Source organism: Furipterus horrens, unplaced genomic scaffold (genome assembly GCF_987537825.1).
Source record: "Furipterus horrens unplaced genomic scaffold, mFurHor1.1.pri manual_scaffold_3, whole genome shotgun sequence".
In the NCBI taxonomy this organism is placed as follows: Eukaryota; Metazoa; Chordata; class Mammalia; order Chiroptera; family Furipteridae; genus Furipterus; species Furipterus horrens.
Window position 1 is genome coordinate 135466353 of NW_028327173.1, and position 18802 is coordinate 135485154.

Below are 18802 nucleotides of genomic sequence, written 5' to 3' on the forward strand. Positions count from 1 at the left end.
ATTAGCATCTCTTTCTCCAAGTCATACCAACCAAAACTGTCTCCAGACATTGTCAGATATTCCCAGGGGACCAAAAATCACGCCCTTGGGGGAAACCATTGCATCAGACCATAAATTGCCCAGGGCCTGGGGTTGGGTCTCGTTTATGTTTGTATCTCCAGCACCCAGAGCAAACCTGGTCCAGGTTAGCTGCTCAATAAATGTTGCCCAAATGAATGGCAACCAATCTTCGTGCAAAGATCTGAGGGTAGGACTCAGAGATTCAGATTCTGGGATATGCATGATGTCATGGGGTGGGAGGTGTCTCTTTTTTTCCTCCCTCAAAAACCACCCAAATCATCTTCTCCTTTTGTTCTTATGCTCTCCCTGTTGGGGAGGGAAAATCGAAACTGCCAACAAACTTACTGTGTGGCCTTGAGCAAGCCACCACACCTCTCCGAGCCTCAGCTTCCCCACCTATAAAATGTGGACAGATAGCCTGTGTGAGTTTGTAAATGCTGACTGAGTCAACAAGGTAGGCCACGCTCTACTCAAAGACTCGTGGCACAGAGCAACAACTGCCCCCGACCCTGGGGCCTCTCCCACAAGGAAACACTCAGTGGAGAGAGGTAAGCCAGGTGGCATTTATAATGAGCGTGGCGGGGGCCTTGGTGTTTGTTGTATTAAATATAGTCGAAGATGCAGAAGTAATTCCAGCAGGGAGAATGAGTCAGTTGGAAGGCTGCCGTACGCTCTGGCAGGTCAGCAATGAGCAGCTCAAGGACCTCTCCTTTTATTGAGTTTTACAAGTATAGAAATCAATAGGGAGGGTAAGAAATGAGCTCACAGGCACATTCCAATATTGATTATAATACACAATTACTTACTTGGGATTAAAACAAAAGGAGGTGAATATATAAACTATAAAGAATGTTTCCTGAGGTGGCTAAGATGGCGGTGGAGTAGAGGCAGTGTTCTCTGCTCGCTCCTGTTAAGGAGAGACTCCAGGAACGAATGCGGAGAGGAGTGACTGAGTGGGTGTGGATCGCCGATAGCGTGAACAGGGAGGGGAGTGTGGGAGCAGCGTGGAGGGGGGTGGAGGGGTTTACCACACACTGCAGGCTGAGTCATTCCGGGACCCAGTCGTCTGCAGTACCATGCCCAAGGGCTCAATAGCCGAGAGCTACTTGGAGGCTCCCCCTGCTAGGGGCGCACTGGTAAGTGAAGTCTCGTGGGGAGTTAGGGAGAGGACTCGGCTGAAAAAGCCAGAGGAGTGGGAGAACAGTGAACAACCAGGACTGGGAGAAACTGTGTGATCTGAGTCTAGAGGGAGGCCTCCTCAGCTGCAACCTCCGACCGAAAGCTCGGCATTCTGGGCGCACGCAGCACCCGCGCTAGGGCCCTACAGGACAGAGGGACAGTTTGGGGACAAGGAGACGGGCTGTGCAGAAAAGCCGCTGCGGAACTCCGGACCAGGGGAGAGCTTCTGAGCAGGAGAGCAGTGCATGCCCCCGGAGCTTTGAGTGATGGCGCTAGAATCCCACAGAACGAAGGGTGGGTTCGGGGCTAGGAGAGAGATAGGGCGCGCAGGGCGTGTAAGCAGGGAAGCGAGCGGAGGCTGTGGCTCGGGAATGGAGATGTTTTAGGGCGGGGAGAAGGGCCCACAGGGAAAGGCCACTGCAGAGCTCCAGACTGGTGGAGAGCTCCTGGGTAGGAGAACGCCACGTTGACCGACCACACTAGAGTTCTGCAGAACAAATGGATGGTGCTGGGGCGGGGAAGGAGATAGAGCGCGCAGGCCTATAGAGAGGGAAGCCAGCGGAAGCTGTAGCTCAGAATAGAGACAGTTTTGGGGCAAGGAGAAGAGCCCACGCAGGAAAGCCGCTGCAGAGCTCCAGACTAGGGGAGAGGTCCTGGGCAGGAGAGTGCCACTGGGCCCGGTGCTTTGACCGACTGCGCCAGAGTCCTGCAGAACAAAGGGACGGTCTTGAGACAGGGAGAGAGGTAGGGCACGCAGGCATATAGAAGGGGAAGAGAGCGGAAGCTGTAGCCCGCGAATAGAGACACGACTGGAGGCAGGGCGGGGATCGCTGGCAGGCACAGGCTGGTCCAACAGTGGGAAGGTGTAGCTGGACAAGCCTGAGGAGGGCTGAGGGTGCCACAGGAGGGGACAACTAAACGCAGCTCACAACAGAGCAGCAGTAGGCCCACGAATAAAAGACTAGCAACCCCAGAATCAAGCAGGACGTTCCCACAGCCAGCCAACCAACCAGAAAAGATTTGAAACCCATGGAATTTTGAATAGGGGTGGACCCAGGAAGGAAGGAAGGAAGGAAAAACAAAAAGCAAACAAACAACAACAACAAAAAAAAAATACAGAGACTGTGCCCAAAAGTTGAATTGAGTTTAAATCATCTCATTCTTTTATTTCTTACTCTATTACTGACCCTCCCGTCCTTTCTTATTCTCTCTTCTCTTCTCCCCTCCTCTTCCCTCCCTTCCCTCCCTTTAGCATGTCTCCCCTTCATCCTATTCTTTGTTAATTTTTTAATTTCAAGTTCTTTCCCATTCCTTCCTATTCCCTTCTTCTTATCTCCTTCCCTCCCCCCTATTCTCGTCCTCTCTCCGTTGCCTTTCTCTCTCTTTCCTTCTTCCGCGCTAAGCACTTTCAATTTTATTAAATTTCTTTCTTTATTTTGTCCCCCTTCCCTCATCGTTTGTTTTTCTTTCTTCCCTTTCCCTTGTTTTCCTTCTCTCCCTATATATATTCTGTCTTTCTTTCTTTCTTCCTCCCTAGTCCACTTTATTTTCTGATCTTTTAATTTTTTAATTTTAATTCTAATCTATTTCCCTCCCTCTTCACCATCCCCTTCTTACCCTTTTTCTCTTTCCTCCCCATCCCTTCTCTCCTTTCTCTCCCTCTTGTATTTCTCTCCTTCATCCTATCTTTTGTCAACTCTTCAATTTCAATTTTTTCCCTCCTTAATATCTCCTCTTCCTCTCAATTTCCTTCCTTCCCCCATGTTCTTTCCCTCCCTCATCCTCTTCTTTCGTCCCTTCTTTCTTTCTACGTACTTTTAATTTTATTAATATTTCTCTTTATTTTGCCCCCCTCTCCCTCCCTCTCCATTCATTTATTTTTTTTTATTCCCTTTCCCATCTCTTAGTCCTCTCTATATATATCCTCTCTTTCTCTCTATCTCACTATTTTATATCATGTATTAATCTTCTAATTTTTTTAAATTTTAATCCATTCCCCCCTCTTCTCCCTCCCCTTCTTCTTTCGTTCTCTTTCCTACCCTCCTCTTCTCTACTTTCCCTCTCTCTTTCCTCTCTCCCTTCCTGTCCTGCTATTCTCTACTCTGTATTTTTATTCTTGAAAAATTCTTTCTCAATCTGTTTCCTACCTTCTAACCCCCTCAGCCCTCTGCTTCAATTTTTGGCTGTCTGTCTACCTGGATGTCTGTTGTGTCTATCCTCCCTTCCACACTAAACATATAGCATATACCTATTATATAACCTTAATACTATACACTTCCACTTTCTCACTACATACTGGAACCCTCTCCTCCTTTTCAAACATACAGTGTAAATGTTAATTGCTGTCTTGCATAGCCTTGATCCCAATTGCTAATATTATTACTCTATCACCTTCGCTCTCAAAAATTACCCTCCCTTCATTTAAAACACTCCTATCTGTTTCTCCTATGAAATAAGAGTCCCAGTATCTCCACAAGTATATTAATACGGGCTCATTTGCAACCTATAGTGAGATTGTAGTTGGGGGAGATATTGGAGGGTGTGGGTTTCTTGCCTGGGTTGTGTGATTACGTTTTAACAGCACCTTCACAAAAGATCTCAAGACAAGGTGGGCAGAGTGACTCTCAATCAACTAACCAGAGGAAAAGACCCACCAAAGAGTAGCTGAAATACAACCAGACAGATTAAACAAATAACATAAAGGACAACACAGACGGAGATGCAAGATGGCGGAGGAGTAAGTGGAAGCTACACGAACCTCCTCCCAGGACCAGTCTGGATTTACAACTTCATTTTGGAGAAATCATCTGGAATAACCAAACAAACACCGGCTGGAAAGAAGTCTTATAACCATGGAGAGACAGAAAAGGCCACAACATCCCAACGTGACCAGTAGGGAGTGCGGAGATGCAGAAGGACTGGCTGGGCTCACACGGGTAGCAGCTGAAGGGACTGAGAAACAGCTCAGCAGCCGGGGGTTCCCCCTGAGAAGGACAGGGTCTAAACCCCCAGCTGAGCTTCCCAACCTACAGCGACAGAGTGGAAAGTAAAATAGCATCCAACTGTGGAAAGTGAAAAGCCACAGGGTTTCTTGCTAGCCAGAGAGAAACAGCAGGAGAAAAAGAGCTCTTAAGTGAATCACATACAAAACTATTTTGGCCCCCACTTACCCTGGGCTCAATCAGAGGGAAGGCAGAGAGGACTGAAGACACTTGGGGAGAGTTTGACGCTGTGGCTTTGAGGGGAGAACTGGAGGAGCAGCCGCCCCGGTCCCAGTGCTGACTCATCCCCAGAACTGCAGGCAGACCATTCCCCTCTGAGTGGCGTCAGCCTGAGGGGAAATAGAATCCCTGCCTACAGGAATTAAGCTGCCACACACACGGTCCTTAAGCCTGACGGCTACTCATAGATTGAGTAGATTAACAACTAAAGAAGACAGACAAAGGCAGTAGATCCCTGGAAGTCTCCAAAAGGCTACCTAGGCCCAGGCTGATACAGGTTCTGACGCCACCAGGGGCAGAGCCAGGAAGTGCAGATCATTCTAAGAAGCACCAACAAACAATAGGAGTCACAAAAATGGGGAGACAGAGAAACAACCCCCCATCAAAAGGAAAGGTAGAATCCCCAGAAAGAGTGCTAAATGAAATAGAGGGGAGCCAACTATCAGATATGGAATTCAAAACATGGATTATGGAGAAGCTGAATGAGCTCAGCGGAAACTACAAAGAACTCCAGGGAAACTACAAGGAACTCCAGAAAAACTACAAGGAACTTACTGAGAATTACACCAGCATGAAAAAGGACAGAGAAGCTATGAATAAGAGCCAGGAGGAAATCAAGAATACGATCTCTGAACTGAAGAACACAGTAGAAGGAATTAAAAGCAGGCTAGAGGAAGCAGAAGACCGGATCAGCGAGCTAGAGGACAACGTAGACAAAAACTCCCAGACAGTACAACAGAATGAAAAAAGACTGAACAAGACTGAAGAGGTTCTAAGACAGCTGCAGGACAATATGAAACGTAATAATATCCGTATCATAGGAATTCCAGAAGGAGAAGAAGAAGAGCAAGAGATAGAAAACCTCTTTGAAAAACTAATGACAGAAAACTTCCCTAACACGAGGAAAGAGTCACACAAGTCCAGGAAGCACAGAGGGTCCCAGTGAAGATGAACCCCAACAGGCCCACTTCAAGACACATCATAATTAAAATGGCAACATTCAAAGACAAAGAGAGAATCCTAAAAGCAGCAAGAGAGAAACAACTAATAACATACAAGGGAGCTCCAATAAGGCTATCATCAGATTTCTCAGCAGAAACACTACAAGCCAGAAGGGAATGGCAAAAAATATTCCAAGCAATGAAAAACAAAGGCCTACAACCAAGAATACTCTACCCAGCAAAGCTCTCATTCAAAATAAAGGATGAAATAAGGAGTTTCCAAGAGAAAAGAAGGTTAAAGAATACATCTCCACCAAACCAGCATTGCAAGAGATGCTAAAAGGTCTGCTTCAAGAAGATAAAGAAACAGAGAGAGACAGAAAGGAACACAAGTACAAAGGGGGAAAATGACAATGAATAAGTCCCTATCAATAATAACCTTAAATGTAAACAGCTTAAATGCACCAATCAAAAGACATAGGGTAACCGAATGGATTAGAAAGCATGACCCACATATATGCTGTCTACAAGAGACCCACCTTAGAACAAAAGATCTACACAGACTAAAAGTGAAGGGATGGAAAAAAGTATTTCAAGCAAATGGACATGAAAAAAAAGCTGAGGTAGCAATACTTATATCAGACAAAACAGATTTCACAGCAAAGGCCATAAAAAGAGACAAAGAAGGGCATTTCATAATACTTAAGGGAAAAGTCCATCAAGAAGATATAACCCTCATAAATATATATGCACCCAACTTAGGAGCACCCAAATATGTAAGGAAAAATTTGAAAGACTCCAAGAAAGATATAGACAGCAACACACTCCTAGTAGCGGACTTTAACACCCCATTGTCAACAATGGACAGATCTTCAAAGCAAAGAAACACCAAAGATATTGAGGCACTGAACAACACTCTAGATCAAATGGACTTAGTCGATATATATAGAACTTTTCACCCCGAAGAGGTAAAATATACATTCTTCTCAAGTGCACATGGAACATTTTCAAAGATAGACCACATATAGGACACAAAACAAGCCTCAACAAAGTCAAGAAAATAGAAATTATATCAAGCATCTTCTCAGGTCACAACGGCTTAAAATTGGAAGTCAACCTCAAGGAACAAACTCAAAAACATTCAAACTCATGGAGAATGAATAACATGCTATTACATAATAAATGGGTTAACAATGACATCGAGGAAGAAATCAAAAAGTTTCTGGAAAATAATGATAATGAATACACAACAGCCCAAAACCTATGGGATACAGCGAAAGCAGTTCTGAGAGGAAAGTTCATAGCAATATAGGCCTACCTAAAAAAGATAGAGAAATCTCTAATAAAAAATTTAATCCTCCAGCTACAAGAACTAGAGAGAGAACAACAAGCAAAGCCCAGATCAAGTAGAAAGAAGGAAATCATCAAGATCAGAGCCCAATTAAATGACATAGAGACTAACGATTCGAAAAATCAACATAAGTAGGAGCTGGTTCTATGAAAAGATAAACAAAATTGACAAACCTTTAACCAGGCTCATCAAGAAAACAAGAGAGAGGACCCAAATAAATAAAATCATAAACAAAAGAGGAGAAATCACAACCGATACCACAGAAATACAAAGGATTGTAAGAAATTATTATGAACAGCTGTATGGCAAGAAATTTGACAACCTAGAGGAAATGGACAAATTCCAGGAAACCTATAGTCTTCCCAAACTGAATCAAGAAGAAGCAGAAAGTCTGAATAGACCAATAACAGCTAGTGAAATTGAAGCAGTAATCAAAAAACTCCCAGCACACAAAAGCCCTGGGCCAGAGGGCTTCACAGGGGAATTCTACAAAACATTTAGGAAAGAACTAACTCCTATCCTCCTCAGACTATTCCAAAAGATCCAAGAAGAGGGGAGACTCCCAAACTCGTTCTATGAAGCCAGTATAACCCTAATTCCAAAACCAGGTCAAGACACAACAAAGAAAGAAAACTACAGGCCAATATCGCTGATGAACATAGTTGCTGAAATCCTCAACAAAATATTGGCAAACTGGATCCAGCAACACATTAGAAAGATCATACACCACGATCAAGTGGGATTCATCCCAGGGATGCAAGGATGGTTTAACATTTGCAAATCAATAAACGTAATACACCACATAAACAAAATGAAAGACAAAAACCACATGATCATATCAATAGATGCAAAAAAAGCATTTGATAAAGTACAACACCCATTTATGATGAAAACTCTCAGCAAAATGGGAATAGAGGGAGCATACCTCAACATAATAAAGGCCGTATATGAGAAACCTGAAGCCAACATCATACTCAATGGGCAAAAGCTGAGAGCATTCCCCCTGAGATCAGGAACAAGACAAGGACGCCCACTCTCTCCACTCCTATTCAACATAGTCTTGGAAGTTCTAGCCACAGCAATCAGACAAGAAAGAGAAATAAAAGGCATCCAAATTGGAAAAGAGGAAGTAAAACTGTCATTATTTGCAGATGACATGATAGTGTACATAGAAAACACTACAGACTCCACAAAGAAACTACTCAACCTAATAAGTGAACTCGGCAAAATAGCAGGGTACAAAGTCAATATTAAGAAATTGAAGGCATTTCTGTACACCAACAATAAAAACTCAGAGAGAGAAACTGAAAGAAAAATCCCATTTACCACAGCAACAAGAAAAATAAGGTACCTAGGAAGAAACTTAACCAAGGAGATAAAAGACCTGTACTCAGAACACTACATAACACTGAAGAAAGAAATTAAAGATGATACAAATAAATGGAAGCATATACCATGCTCATGGATGGGAAGAATCAACATCATTAACATGGCCATACTACCCAAAGCGATTTATAGATTCAATGCAATCCCTATTAAAATGCCAATGACATATTTCTCAGCCCTAGAACAAATACTTCAAAAATTTATATGGAACCAAAAAAGAGCTTGAATAGCCACAGCAATTTTGAGGAAAAAGAACACAGCAGGAGGAATCACAATACCTGATATCGAACTATATTACAAGGCCACGGTAATCAAAACAGTCTGGTACTGGCATAAGAACAGACATATAGATCAATGGAACAGAATAGAGAGCCCAGAAATAAACCCAGGTCTATATGATCAACTAATATTTGACAAAGTGGGAAGGAATATCAAATGGAGTGAAAAGAGCCTCTTCAACAAATGGTGTTGGGAGAACTGGACAGGGACATGCAAAAAAATGAAACTAGACCACCAACTCACACCATACACCAGAATAAACTCAAAATGGATCAAAGACTTAAATGTAAGCCATGATACCATAAAAGTCCTAGAGGAAAAAATAGGCAGGAAAATTTCAGATATCCCACGTAGCAACATTTTCACTGATATATCTCCTAAGGCAAGGGAGATAAAGGAAAGAATAAACAAGTGGGACTACATCAAACTAAAAAGTTTCTGCTCAGCCAAAGAAAACATCAGCAAGATGAAAAGGAAACCAACCATATGGGAAAATATATTCGCCAATGACATCTCAGACAAGGGATTCATCTCCAAAATATATAAAGAACTCACACGACTCAACACCCAATACAGACAACCCAATTAAAAAATAGGCAAAGGACCTGAACAAACACTTCTCCAAAGAGGACATACAGAGGGTCCATAGACATATGAAAGAATGTTCAACATCACTAGCCATCAGAGAGATGCAAATAAAAACCACAAGGAGATACCACCTCACACCAGTCAGAATGGCCATCATCAACAAATCAACAAACAACTTGTGCTGGAGAGGATGCGGAGAAACGGGAACCCTGGTGCATTGCTGGTGGGAATGCAGACTGGTGCAGCCACTATGGAAAACAGTTTGGAATTCCCTCAAAAAACTAAAAATGGAACTGCCTTTTGAACCAGCAATTCCATTGCTAGGATTATATCCAAAAAATCCTGAAACACCAATTCAAAAGAACCTATGCACCCCTATGTTCATAGCAGCACTATTTACAATAGCCAAGTGCTGGAAACAACCTAAGTGCCCATCTGTAGATGAGTGGATCAAAAAATTGTGGTACATTTACATAATGGAGTACTATGTAGCAGAGAGAAAGAAGGAACTTCTACCATTTGCAACAACATGGATGGAACTAGAGAGAATTATGCTTAGCGAAATAAGCCAGGCAACGAAAGAAAAATACCTTATGCTGTCACCTATTACAGGAAACTAATGAACAACACAAAGAAATGAGAAAAATTGAACCACAGGTATGTAAACAAGGAGTAGACTAATAGTAACAAGGGGGGAGGCGGGAGGGAGAGAAGGGGGTAAGAAGGGGAAGGGTCTAGTCAAAGAACATATATAGATGACCCATGGACATGGACAGCTGAGTGGGGACTAAATGTTGGAGAGGGAGGGAACAGGGACAGGGAAGCAAGAGGGGGAAAGTTTTGAGACAACTGTAATGGGAAAACAGACAAAAAAATTTTTAGTGGGGCAAAAATGAAAATATGAAAAATGGAAATGCCAGTTTAGTGAATATTAGAAGGACAAGGAATTTCCTTCACACTGTATATTTTTCTCCCTATCTGATCCCTCCAGAGTTTGGCATTCTAAAGAAGTAAGTAATAACATAAGTTTATTTGCATCAAACTAATAAGACCAGTTGTTAATAGAGGGTTGTTTTTTTTTTTTTTTCTTTTTTTTTTTGACGAAGACTGTGACTGGAATGTCAAGCCTAAAGGAGACATGCTTTGGCTCAGGTTGTTGCCAAAAAGCCCTGAGGAACTGGGAATGACTTTCGAAGGTAATAAAAGCCCGTGAGATAAAAGGCCTGGTACCATGGTTGGTTGTACGGTCCACAGCAATCTTTCCAGGGAAGGAACGAAGGTTGTTTTCCTGAAAGATGGCTAGAAGGGACCTTAAGGCACAATGAAAAACCAGAAGGACTTAGAAAAGACAGGAGTGTACAGGCAAGGCTGAATGCCAGGTGTGTGGCCCAGCTTCTGTGCCCTGAAGAGCAGACTGAAGGTCACCCTAAATGTTCCTTGGGTAAGTTCCAGCAAAGCAAAACTAAAGATCATAAGTGATCATTTGCTGCTCTTGTTGTGTATATGCAAATGAACAGAATAAATTAAAAATGGACTTAATGCAGTCCCTTTAATGACAAGGAAGGTAATCTTAGGGAAAAAAACCATTATTCAAGGAAAATCACAATGATCAGCGGTAGACTATAAAGTAGTGCAGCTAACCGTCTCTAAAGTTTCTTTTTATTTAAAATGTTTTCACTTGAAAGTTAAACCATGTCTGTGGTATCATCAAAGATATTTAAGTTACAGGCAAGAAGAATGTCTAGTGCCTTGCAACTGGATGTCTTTCCAATAAGACAGTCTTACAGATTTAGGGACTTGTTTGTAGGTTATAATACATAAATTAACATGTGTTTTCTGTTTTCAAAGGGCATAAGCCTATGACCGCATTACCCGAGTGATTGTCTGCACGTATAGGCCTCACTTAATCCTGTCTGCAGCGCTGCCTCCTGAGACTCAACGGTTTGGCTGAACTAAGTGGCTGGGTTGGCGAAGAATGGGGTGGTCTGTGGGCTGCACTTTAAAACTGGTTTCTCTTTTCTATCCTAATGGCGTGGACTGAAAGGGCCCAGAGGTCGGAGAGGGGGGAAACCTAAAATATTTCCCTCAGCCAAAACTAAGTGTAATGAGCAAAAGGGTTTTGGACAAGTGAGATGTGCCTAGCACACCTTCCTCCAAAGAAGCCTTTTTTTTTTTTTTTCCCTAATGTGGAACATTGAAAAATTAATCCCTGCCTTTTGTCATCTAGTGGTTATGGATTGAATGATGTCTTTTAACCCTTTTTGCCAAATATGTTGCCCCCAGAATACAACAAGGATGCCAGCCTGTTTAACCAAGCACGCCGTTGTCCGGGGACAGCCAACTGACCTGGAGTCTGCACGATCCTTCCCCATGTGGGAAGGCCACCCTCCCCTCCACACCCCCACTCTTATTAGGGATTTCTGGACCCAAGGGTAGGTAGGATGATGACCATGTGCAGCTTGAAGCAGCTAGAGGAGCATGAGACCTTCGCCCACTGTCCTTTATAAGATTATAAAGGGTCTTAATATCTAAGAGGGAAGGATTGTTATTTTTTATTCTTAAAATCATTATTTATTAAAGGGGGAAGAAGGATAAAAAGAATACATAGAAGGGTGAAGCAGGAGAACTTGTACGTACGAGCCATGGGTATGGACTTGGGGGCGGATTGCTGGGGCGGGGGTGCTGGGTGGAGGGGAGTAAAGGGGAAAAAGTTGGAACTATTGTAACCATATCATATCAAAACACTGCTTCAAGGACATCGATCAGAAGCCCAGTGCCCGCATGATCCAGGAGCGCCGCCGATGGCAAGTGGGCAGGTTCTCATCATTAGGACTCCCGCGATGTATGATGGCTGAGTCCCCATGTGGCAGTGGCGATGAGTTCAGCCAACAGCTGGCCAGGATGTTGTCCTGGGCCTGGGCCGCACAGATACATACTGAGGCTTCTGGGTCTTGTCTCAAGTTTTTCAGAGCTGAGTCATGGGAAGGAAAGGGGCCACTTGTGAAGACCAGGTCTCCACATGGGTCTCACACCTTACCTTCCTTCTCACTTCCATGACATGGCTTCGGCACCCTTTGTTCAACCTCCCCTCATCTTACCTTCCTCTCAGCTTCTTCAATGCCTGAAGCAAAACCTGCCTCCTCCAGGAAGTCTTCTTGGAGTGCCCCAGCCTACCTTCAGTTTTCCCATCAGCTTTCCCAGTTACAAAATTAATCTTCCCCTTTTAAGAGTCTGAAGTGCTTGCCCTGAACTAAGTGATTTTGAGTCTGGTTCTCTGAGTCTGGTTTCTTAGACTATAAGCTCCCTTAGGATGGGGCTATGTCCTCTGTCTTGGCGACTCCATGGTACATAACATGTACTCATCTGCATAAAGACTTAACACAACTGAATTGAGCTGAGGACCGTTCCCTTGGGACTTATCCCTTCCCTCTTCTATGACCCACTGTGGGCCTACGCATTCTCTCACTGGCCCCTGAAATCTCACCAATGCAGAGCACAACTTACCGGCTTTAACTTCATGCAGATGCTCTTCCGTCATTACGATCTTCATGAAGGGGACCAGGGACCCTTGAGCATAATCCGAGAGGTGAGCATATCTACCTCCTTACTCTGACCCCACCCCCATCCCACCCTCGGACCAGACCTCCTCAGAGAAACTCTCCCTTACCCTTCTCCAGCCTTGCAAATGGGGACACAAAAGGAGAACTTCATTCTGACCCTGCAGCAGAGGCCCTGGGAGAGGTGGCAGGCTCAAAGGGCAGGGATGGCACCAGGACAGGGGCAGGATGTGGGCTGTAGCCAACTCTGACAGACAGCCCCAGGCAGTCACTTAGTCAGACTGGCCCTTAGTATCCTCACCTGAGACTGGAGGCGGTGCTGCCCCAGCTGCCCCTTCTCTGGGGAGTTTGAACCACAATAACATGAAAGACACCAAGTGCCTGGTATACCCTCCAGGCAGGCAGTTGGCAGGGCCCCTGGAGGGGCTGAGACCCAGCTCCTCAGCGATGTTACTTAGCCCTCCCCTGCCCCCAGCCTGCATGCCTGGCTCCCAAAGTGCCACCAGATCCTTAAATGGCCTATACCTCTTGCAAGGCCCTTCCTACACTTTCTTACCTGGCTAATTCCTATTTATTTTTGAATATTCAGCTCAACATAGTTGCTCCTCCAGGAAATCGTTCCTGCCCCTGCCCCCAAGCTAGGTTAAATGCTTCTCTGGGTTCCCAGAGTCCCTGTGAGTCTCTCTCTATCTGTATATGGCCTGTTGTATTTTACATGTGACTTATGACTCTCCCATCAGACCAGGGGTTTCTTCAGCTTAAACTCCCTGGGGGAGAGGGAGGGCAGTCTCCAAGGATCCTAGAGCATGAGCACAATTGTATGCAGATATGCATTTTCCTAGAATAGGTGTTCCTAACTTTCTTCAGAGTCTCACAAAAGATCGGTCACCCATGGAGGCTGGAGTCCTGCCCCACAGTGGGGGCTGTCTGTAGGCAAGGCTGGCATTGCTCAACTCTGTTCCCCCAGCACAGCGCCTGGCAGAGAGGAGACTCCCGCGGTGTTAAACACCAACACTTTTAGAAGTGATTAATTTGGAACAAGATTTAGGAAGTAATGTCACTCCCCGGGAGAAGCTGCCTCTGAACAGGCCCCCACATTCTGAGGGCTCCCCCAGTCCAGGCATGACTCCTCTGTCCCATCACTGATCATGTGAACGGCATCACCCCCTGAAGGGTTCTTTGTTCCCTGGACTAAGCATAGTGACTGACACAGAGTAGAGGGTCAACCACCATTTGCTAAACAAACCACCGAAGGGATCCACGGATGGATGGATGGATAAAAAACTGCAACTGATTTGAGGAAAGTCAAGGAAACATCACTTTACAAAGTACAGGGCTGGGAGCATCATCCTCTCTAAGCCTCTTTGCAGCAGGGCTTCCTGGTATTCGGTGAAGGGTGTGTAATTATTTTGTGGGGAGCGGGAGTATAGCTGGGAGAAGACATACCCAGCATGTCATCAGAAGGGTCCTGCAGGGGATTCTGGGTGAGGGGAATCTGCTATTTGTTTTTTCCACACAGAGACAGAGCCTGGCACTGTGGCGAGAATGAAGGTAACTAACAGTGAGCACCTTGACGTGCCAGGCTTCATGTTAAAAAAAAAAAAAAAATTCTTGTCTAGTCTGTGAAACAGGAGTTGCTCCCCATCTCACAGGTGAGAAAACTGAGCTCAAAGAGGGGGCATCATGGAGCTGAGATTCGACGTCACTTTTCCACGTCCACAGTGGCAGGTCCCCGCTGCGCCTGGGCCCAGGCTGCACTCCAGGGGGAACTGTTCTGCTATGTATAGTTGTCAAGGTTCTGACCTGCACAAGGACTCCAGGCTGAATCCAGCCTGTGGTCCACGCAGTGATCTCAGAGGAGAGAAGACCTTTCTAATTTGCACCACAACTATCCGCTAACCAACCCTCAAACCCCAGGGGAGGCACCCATCCAGGTGCCCAAAGGGCTGGCAGCTTCCTTCCACGTTGGAGATTGTGCAGAGCCCCAGGAGCAGCACTAGTGCCCAGGTAGGTTACCTATGAACATGACGGAGGACTTCCGCAGGGAGGCTCGGGAATTCTTGGCGTACTCCAGGCTCTGGTTGAGAAATGTGAAGGCGCTGTCTCGGTGGGTGTTCACCTGGGACAAAGAGAACCCCCAAAGTGCTGAGCCCTCATGAGAACTAATTACTCATCCACTCCTCCCGAAGCTGGGAATGGTGACTGTCAGGCAGCCGAGCCCTGGCCTCTTGCCTCCTGAAAATCTCTGCCTGAGCCCCCAGAGGCCAGGCCTCATCTTCTCCTGGCGGATTACAAAAATCATTTTGTGGTCTTTCTGCCTTGAGTGTCTCCTCTTCCAACCCACCCCCCTGCTGCAGCTGGAAGGAAAATTCTAAAATGCAAGTCCATTCAGAGGTGAGGATGCTCATGACGTACAAGGGACATGATCGATAAGGAGAAAGATCTGACCAGGGTGAAGGATTCAAGTTGCAGAGCAGGTGGGAATAAACTGGAAAGTGAGGAAGTTCTTTTTTTTTTTTTTTTTTTTTTCAGATTTAATGTGTTTTATTGATTAAAATATTACATTTGTGCCAATTTCCCTTCCCTCTGCTCCCCTCCACCCGGTGGCCCCCCTCCCTCCAGTTGTCCCCCCCTTTTAGATTATGTCCATTAGTTGTGCATACAGTTCCTCCCAACCTCTCTCCGTCTATTCCATTCCCTCCTACCTTGATCCCCAATTCCTATATCATCTCCCTCCCTTTCCCCATTCCCCCTCCCTGTTGACCTCCCCCCAATATGCTTCCCGTACCCACAGTTCCTTTTCCACTCTCGTTGCCTATTTAGTTTGCCTTTGTTTCATCTCCCTAGCTTCTGTTTTTTTAAACCAGTCCCTTTAACATCTCATATAACAGTGGTTTGGATCTAATGAACTCTTTCAGTTTTATTTTGTCCTGGAAACACTTTCTCTGTCCTTCTATTCTGAATGACAATTTCGCTGGATAGAGTATTCATGGTTGTAGGTTTTGGATTTTCATTACTTTGAATATTTCTTGCCAGTCCCTTCTTGCCTGTAGGGTTTCCCTTGAGAAGTCAGCTGATAGTCTAATTGGGACCCCTTTGTACATAATTCTTTTCTTCTCTCTTGCTGCTTTTAAGATTCTCTCTTTATCTTTAATTTTTGACATTTTGATTATAATGTGTCTTGGAGTGGTTCTCCCTGGGTCCAGTCTCTTGGGAACTCTCCTTGCTTCCTGGACCTGCAAGTCTATTCCCTTCCCCAAGTCTGGGAAGTTCTCCTTTATTATATTTTCACTCAATGTTTCAAGTTCTAGTTCATCTTCCTCATTCTCTGGCAAACCAATGATTCTTATGTTGGGCCTTTTATAGCTGTCCCAGAGGTTTCTGATCCTCTCATTGTTGCTTCCCAATTCCTCTCGCTGCATTAGTTGACTGCTTGTTCCTTCTCCATATTCCAGTTTGTTGAAATGAACTCTGGATTTTTTTCCCTCACCATCTGTCTCGTATGCGGTTTTGTTCCTTTCGTTATGAAAGTTTTTCGCTTCTTTCTTATCTTTTTCCTGCTCTTTTGTGAATTCTGTAAGCCACCTGATAACAATGGCCCAGAACTGAGCCTCTGACAGGTTTCTTATCTGTTCATCTGTCAGGTTCTCTATCTGCTGCCTGGTGAGTTGTGCCACCGGGATCTCTATAGTTGTCTGCCTCATTTTGACAGATGCGTTTTGTTTTCTTGGGCCGGCTGTCGGGGGCAGTGCCTGTGTACGCGTCACAAATCAGCGACCGGCGCCTGCCTGTCCGCGACCTATTTCGCAGCCCTGTGGTGCTTTCTTTGGGGGCGGGGGTCCAAGATGGATTCACACAGTTATTCAGCTAGGAGACCGGGATCCGTCCTCCCGCCCCCCCTGGGCCTCACTGTTCAAGGCGATGCGGTGGCCGCTCTCCCCAGCGCTGGGGTCGCGCACTGCCAGGGGCTTGACCGCAGCCGGGATTCCTCGCCGCCCCGCCGCTGTCCAGGTGCGACCGCAAACAGCACTGCCCTCTTTAACTCTTACCTGCCCAAATGGCACCGCTGGTTTATAACTTCATATGTTGGGCTTCCGTGTAGTTTTATTTTCTGGAATTTCTAGTTATCCTTTGTTTTGAAGTAGTTGTATTCCTCTCTAGTTGTAGAGGGAGACCTAGCGTGTCCGTCTAAGCCTCCATCTTGGCCGGAAGTCGAGGAAGTTCTTAAAGGCCCTTAAAAGCCAAGCAGGCAGAGGGCTGACTTATGCTTTAGAAAATAGGAAGCCAGCATTCATTCTTTTTTTTTTCTTATTTTTAGATTTTATTTATTACTTTTAGAGAGAGGGGGAGGAAGGGAGAAAGAGGGAGGAAAACATCAACATATGGTTGCTGCTCACGCGCCCCCAACCAGGGACCTGGCCTGCAACTCATGCATGTGCCCTGACCAGGAATTGAACCAGAGGCCCTTTAGTTTGCAGGTGAGCGCTCAATCGGCTAAGCCACACCAGCCAGGGCCCAACATTCATTCTTGATAAGGTGATGGCAAAGCAATAATTTGGGCAAAATAATCTGACAGTGGGGCTTGGGATGAATTTGATCAAGTAGAAACTAGGGGGCAGACATCTTGCTAAGAGGCTGTTGTGGGAAATGAAGAGAAATCTGATCTGATCACTCCCCTGTTGACACTCTCCACATCAGGGAGTGAACTCCTGGGCATGACGCAAAGCCTTTATGATCATGTTCCTTCTCGGCCTCAACTTCCGCACTGCCTTCACCTGCCATGCACATTATGCTCCAGTCCCAGGATGTAGCCCAGTTCTCCTCAGATCTGTGCCTGATACAAGCAGTTGCTCCTAACTGCAGCGCCCTTCCCTCTCTTCATCTGAGGAATTCCCTCTCATCCCTTGAGGCTCAGCTCAGAAGCCAGCTCCTCCCTGAAGCTCCCGCAAACCTCAGGCAGAGCTGATTCCAGCACCTGTGATGTTTCTGCAGCATCTTGCACAATCTTTGTCACAGCACCTATGACATTGTGTTGTAATTATTTATACCCGTTTCCTCCACTGGATCCTAAGCTCCCCAGAGAGAAGGAGCCATCTCACTGCACTCAGGGCCTCAGTGCCCTGCACAGGACTTGGCATGCTGCAGGTGCCCAGAAACTGTTGGATGATGGATGGATGAGTGAGTGAGTGAATGAATGAATTGATGACTAGGTTCCCAACCCCTTCCTAAACCAAACGGTAGAACTTAACCTTCGCGTGAGCAAAACTAGGGACAGAGAATCCTGCAGAGTCACAAGCTGGCAGCCCACGGGCCATAAGTGACCAGCCGAGTGGTGACCCACACAGTGTTTTAAGCAAGCTAAACTGATTACTGATTAATGTCTTATAAAAATCTGGGTTTCACTCTGGCCAAGTAGCTCAGTTGGTTAAAATGTCTTCCCAATATGGCAAGGTTATGGGTCAGATCCCTGGTCAGGTCATATACAAGAATCAACCAATGAATGCATCAATTAGTGGAACAATAAATCAATGTTTCTCTCTCTAATAAAAAAAAAAAATCTGGGTTTCTAGCTTCTGTTGTGAAGGCGAGGACCTGGCAAGAGTGGCTGCACAGTGAGTTGGAGCACTCCACTCGGGCTTTCAGCAGGGACTGGGCCCTGCAGGCTGCCACAGGCACTACCGCTGCCACGTCACTCGTGATCATGTCTGCCCAGTCCCTGGGCACTGCAAGTATGTGAATTAGCGCCCTGGCCAAGCACTTCCTCCAGGGCGTTTTCTCTCTGTGTAAAATGATGGTAACGATATTAGACACTGGGTGAGGAGATTTTGAGCCTTCCTGAGAATGGTGGTCCTGAAACATCTTCCCAATCTGATATTTTGTATATATTTGTTAGGTTGGTATGGGGAATACTGACATGCTCGGTCCAAATCTCCCTTTGGGTTTGAAAAATGCATTCTCCCAGCTATGGAGATTGCTTTGGCTGAAGAAAACCGTTAACCCAAGGTCACATCCCTTCCCAGGGGGGGCTGGCGGCCAGAGACAGGCAGGATGTAAAGATATGACCCCCGACTCCAATTTGGGGAATCTCACGAAGTGCTGGCTGAGGCCTCCCTGCAACCACGAGGAGGCTTGACTGCTCTACCACTCTTGCTCCTCGCTTTCCCTTCTGCAGGTGTTAACCCCAAGGGTGCACCCTCTTAAACCCTGTGCGTGCTAATCCGTCTTAGAGTCTGCATCCAG

At 45.6% G+C, this 18802-nt stretch overlaps 1 pseudogene; it reads right to left on the reverse strand.

Annotated features, from left to right (window-relative positions):
* Window positions 1–11722: 11722 nt before the first annotated feature.
* Window positions 11723–18802, reverse strand: part of LOC150015987 (maestro heat-like repeat-containing protein family member 7) — a 53764-nt pseudogene continuing 46684 nt past the window's right edge.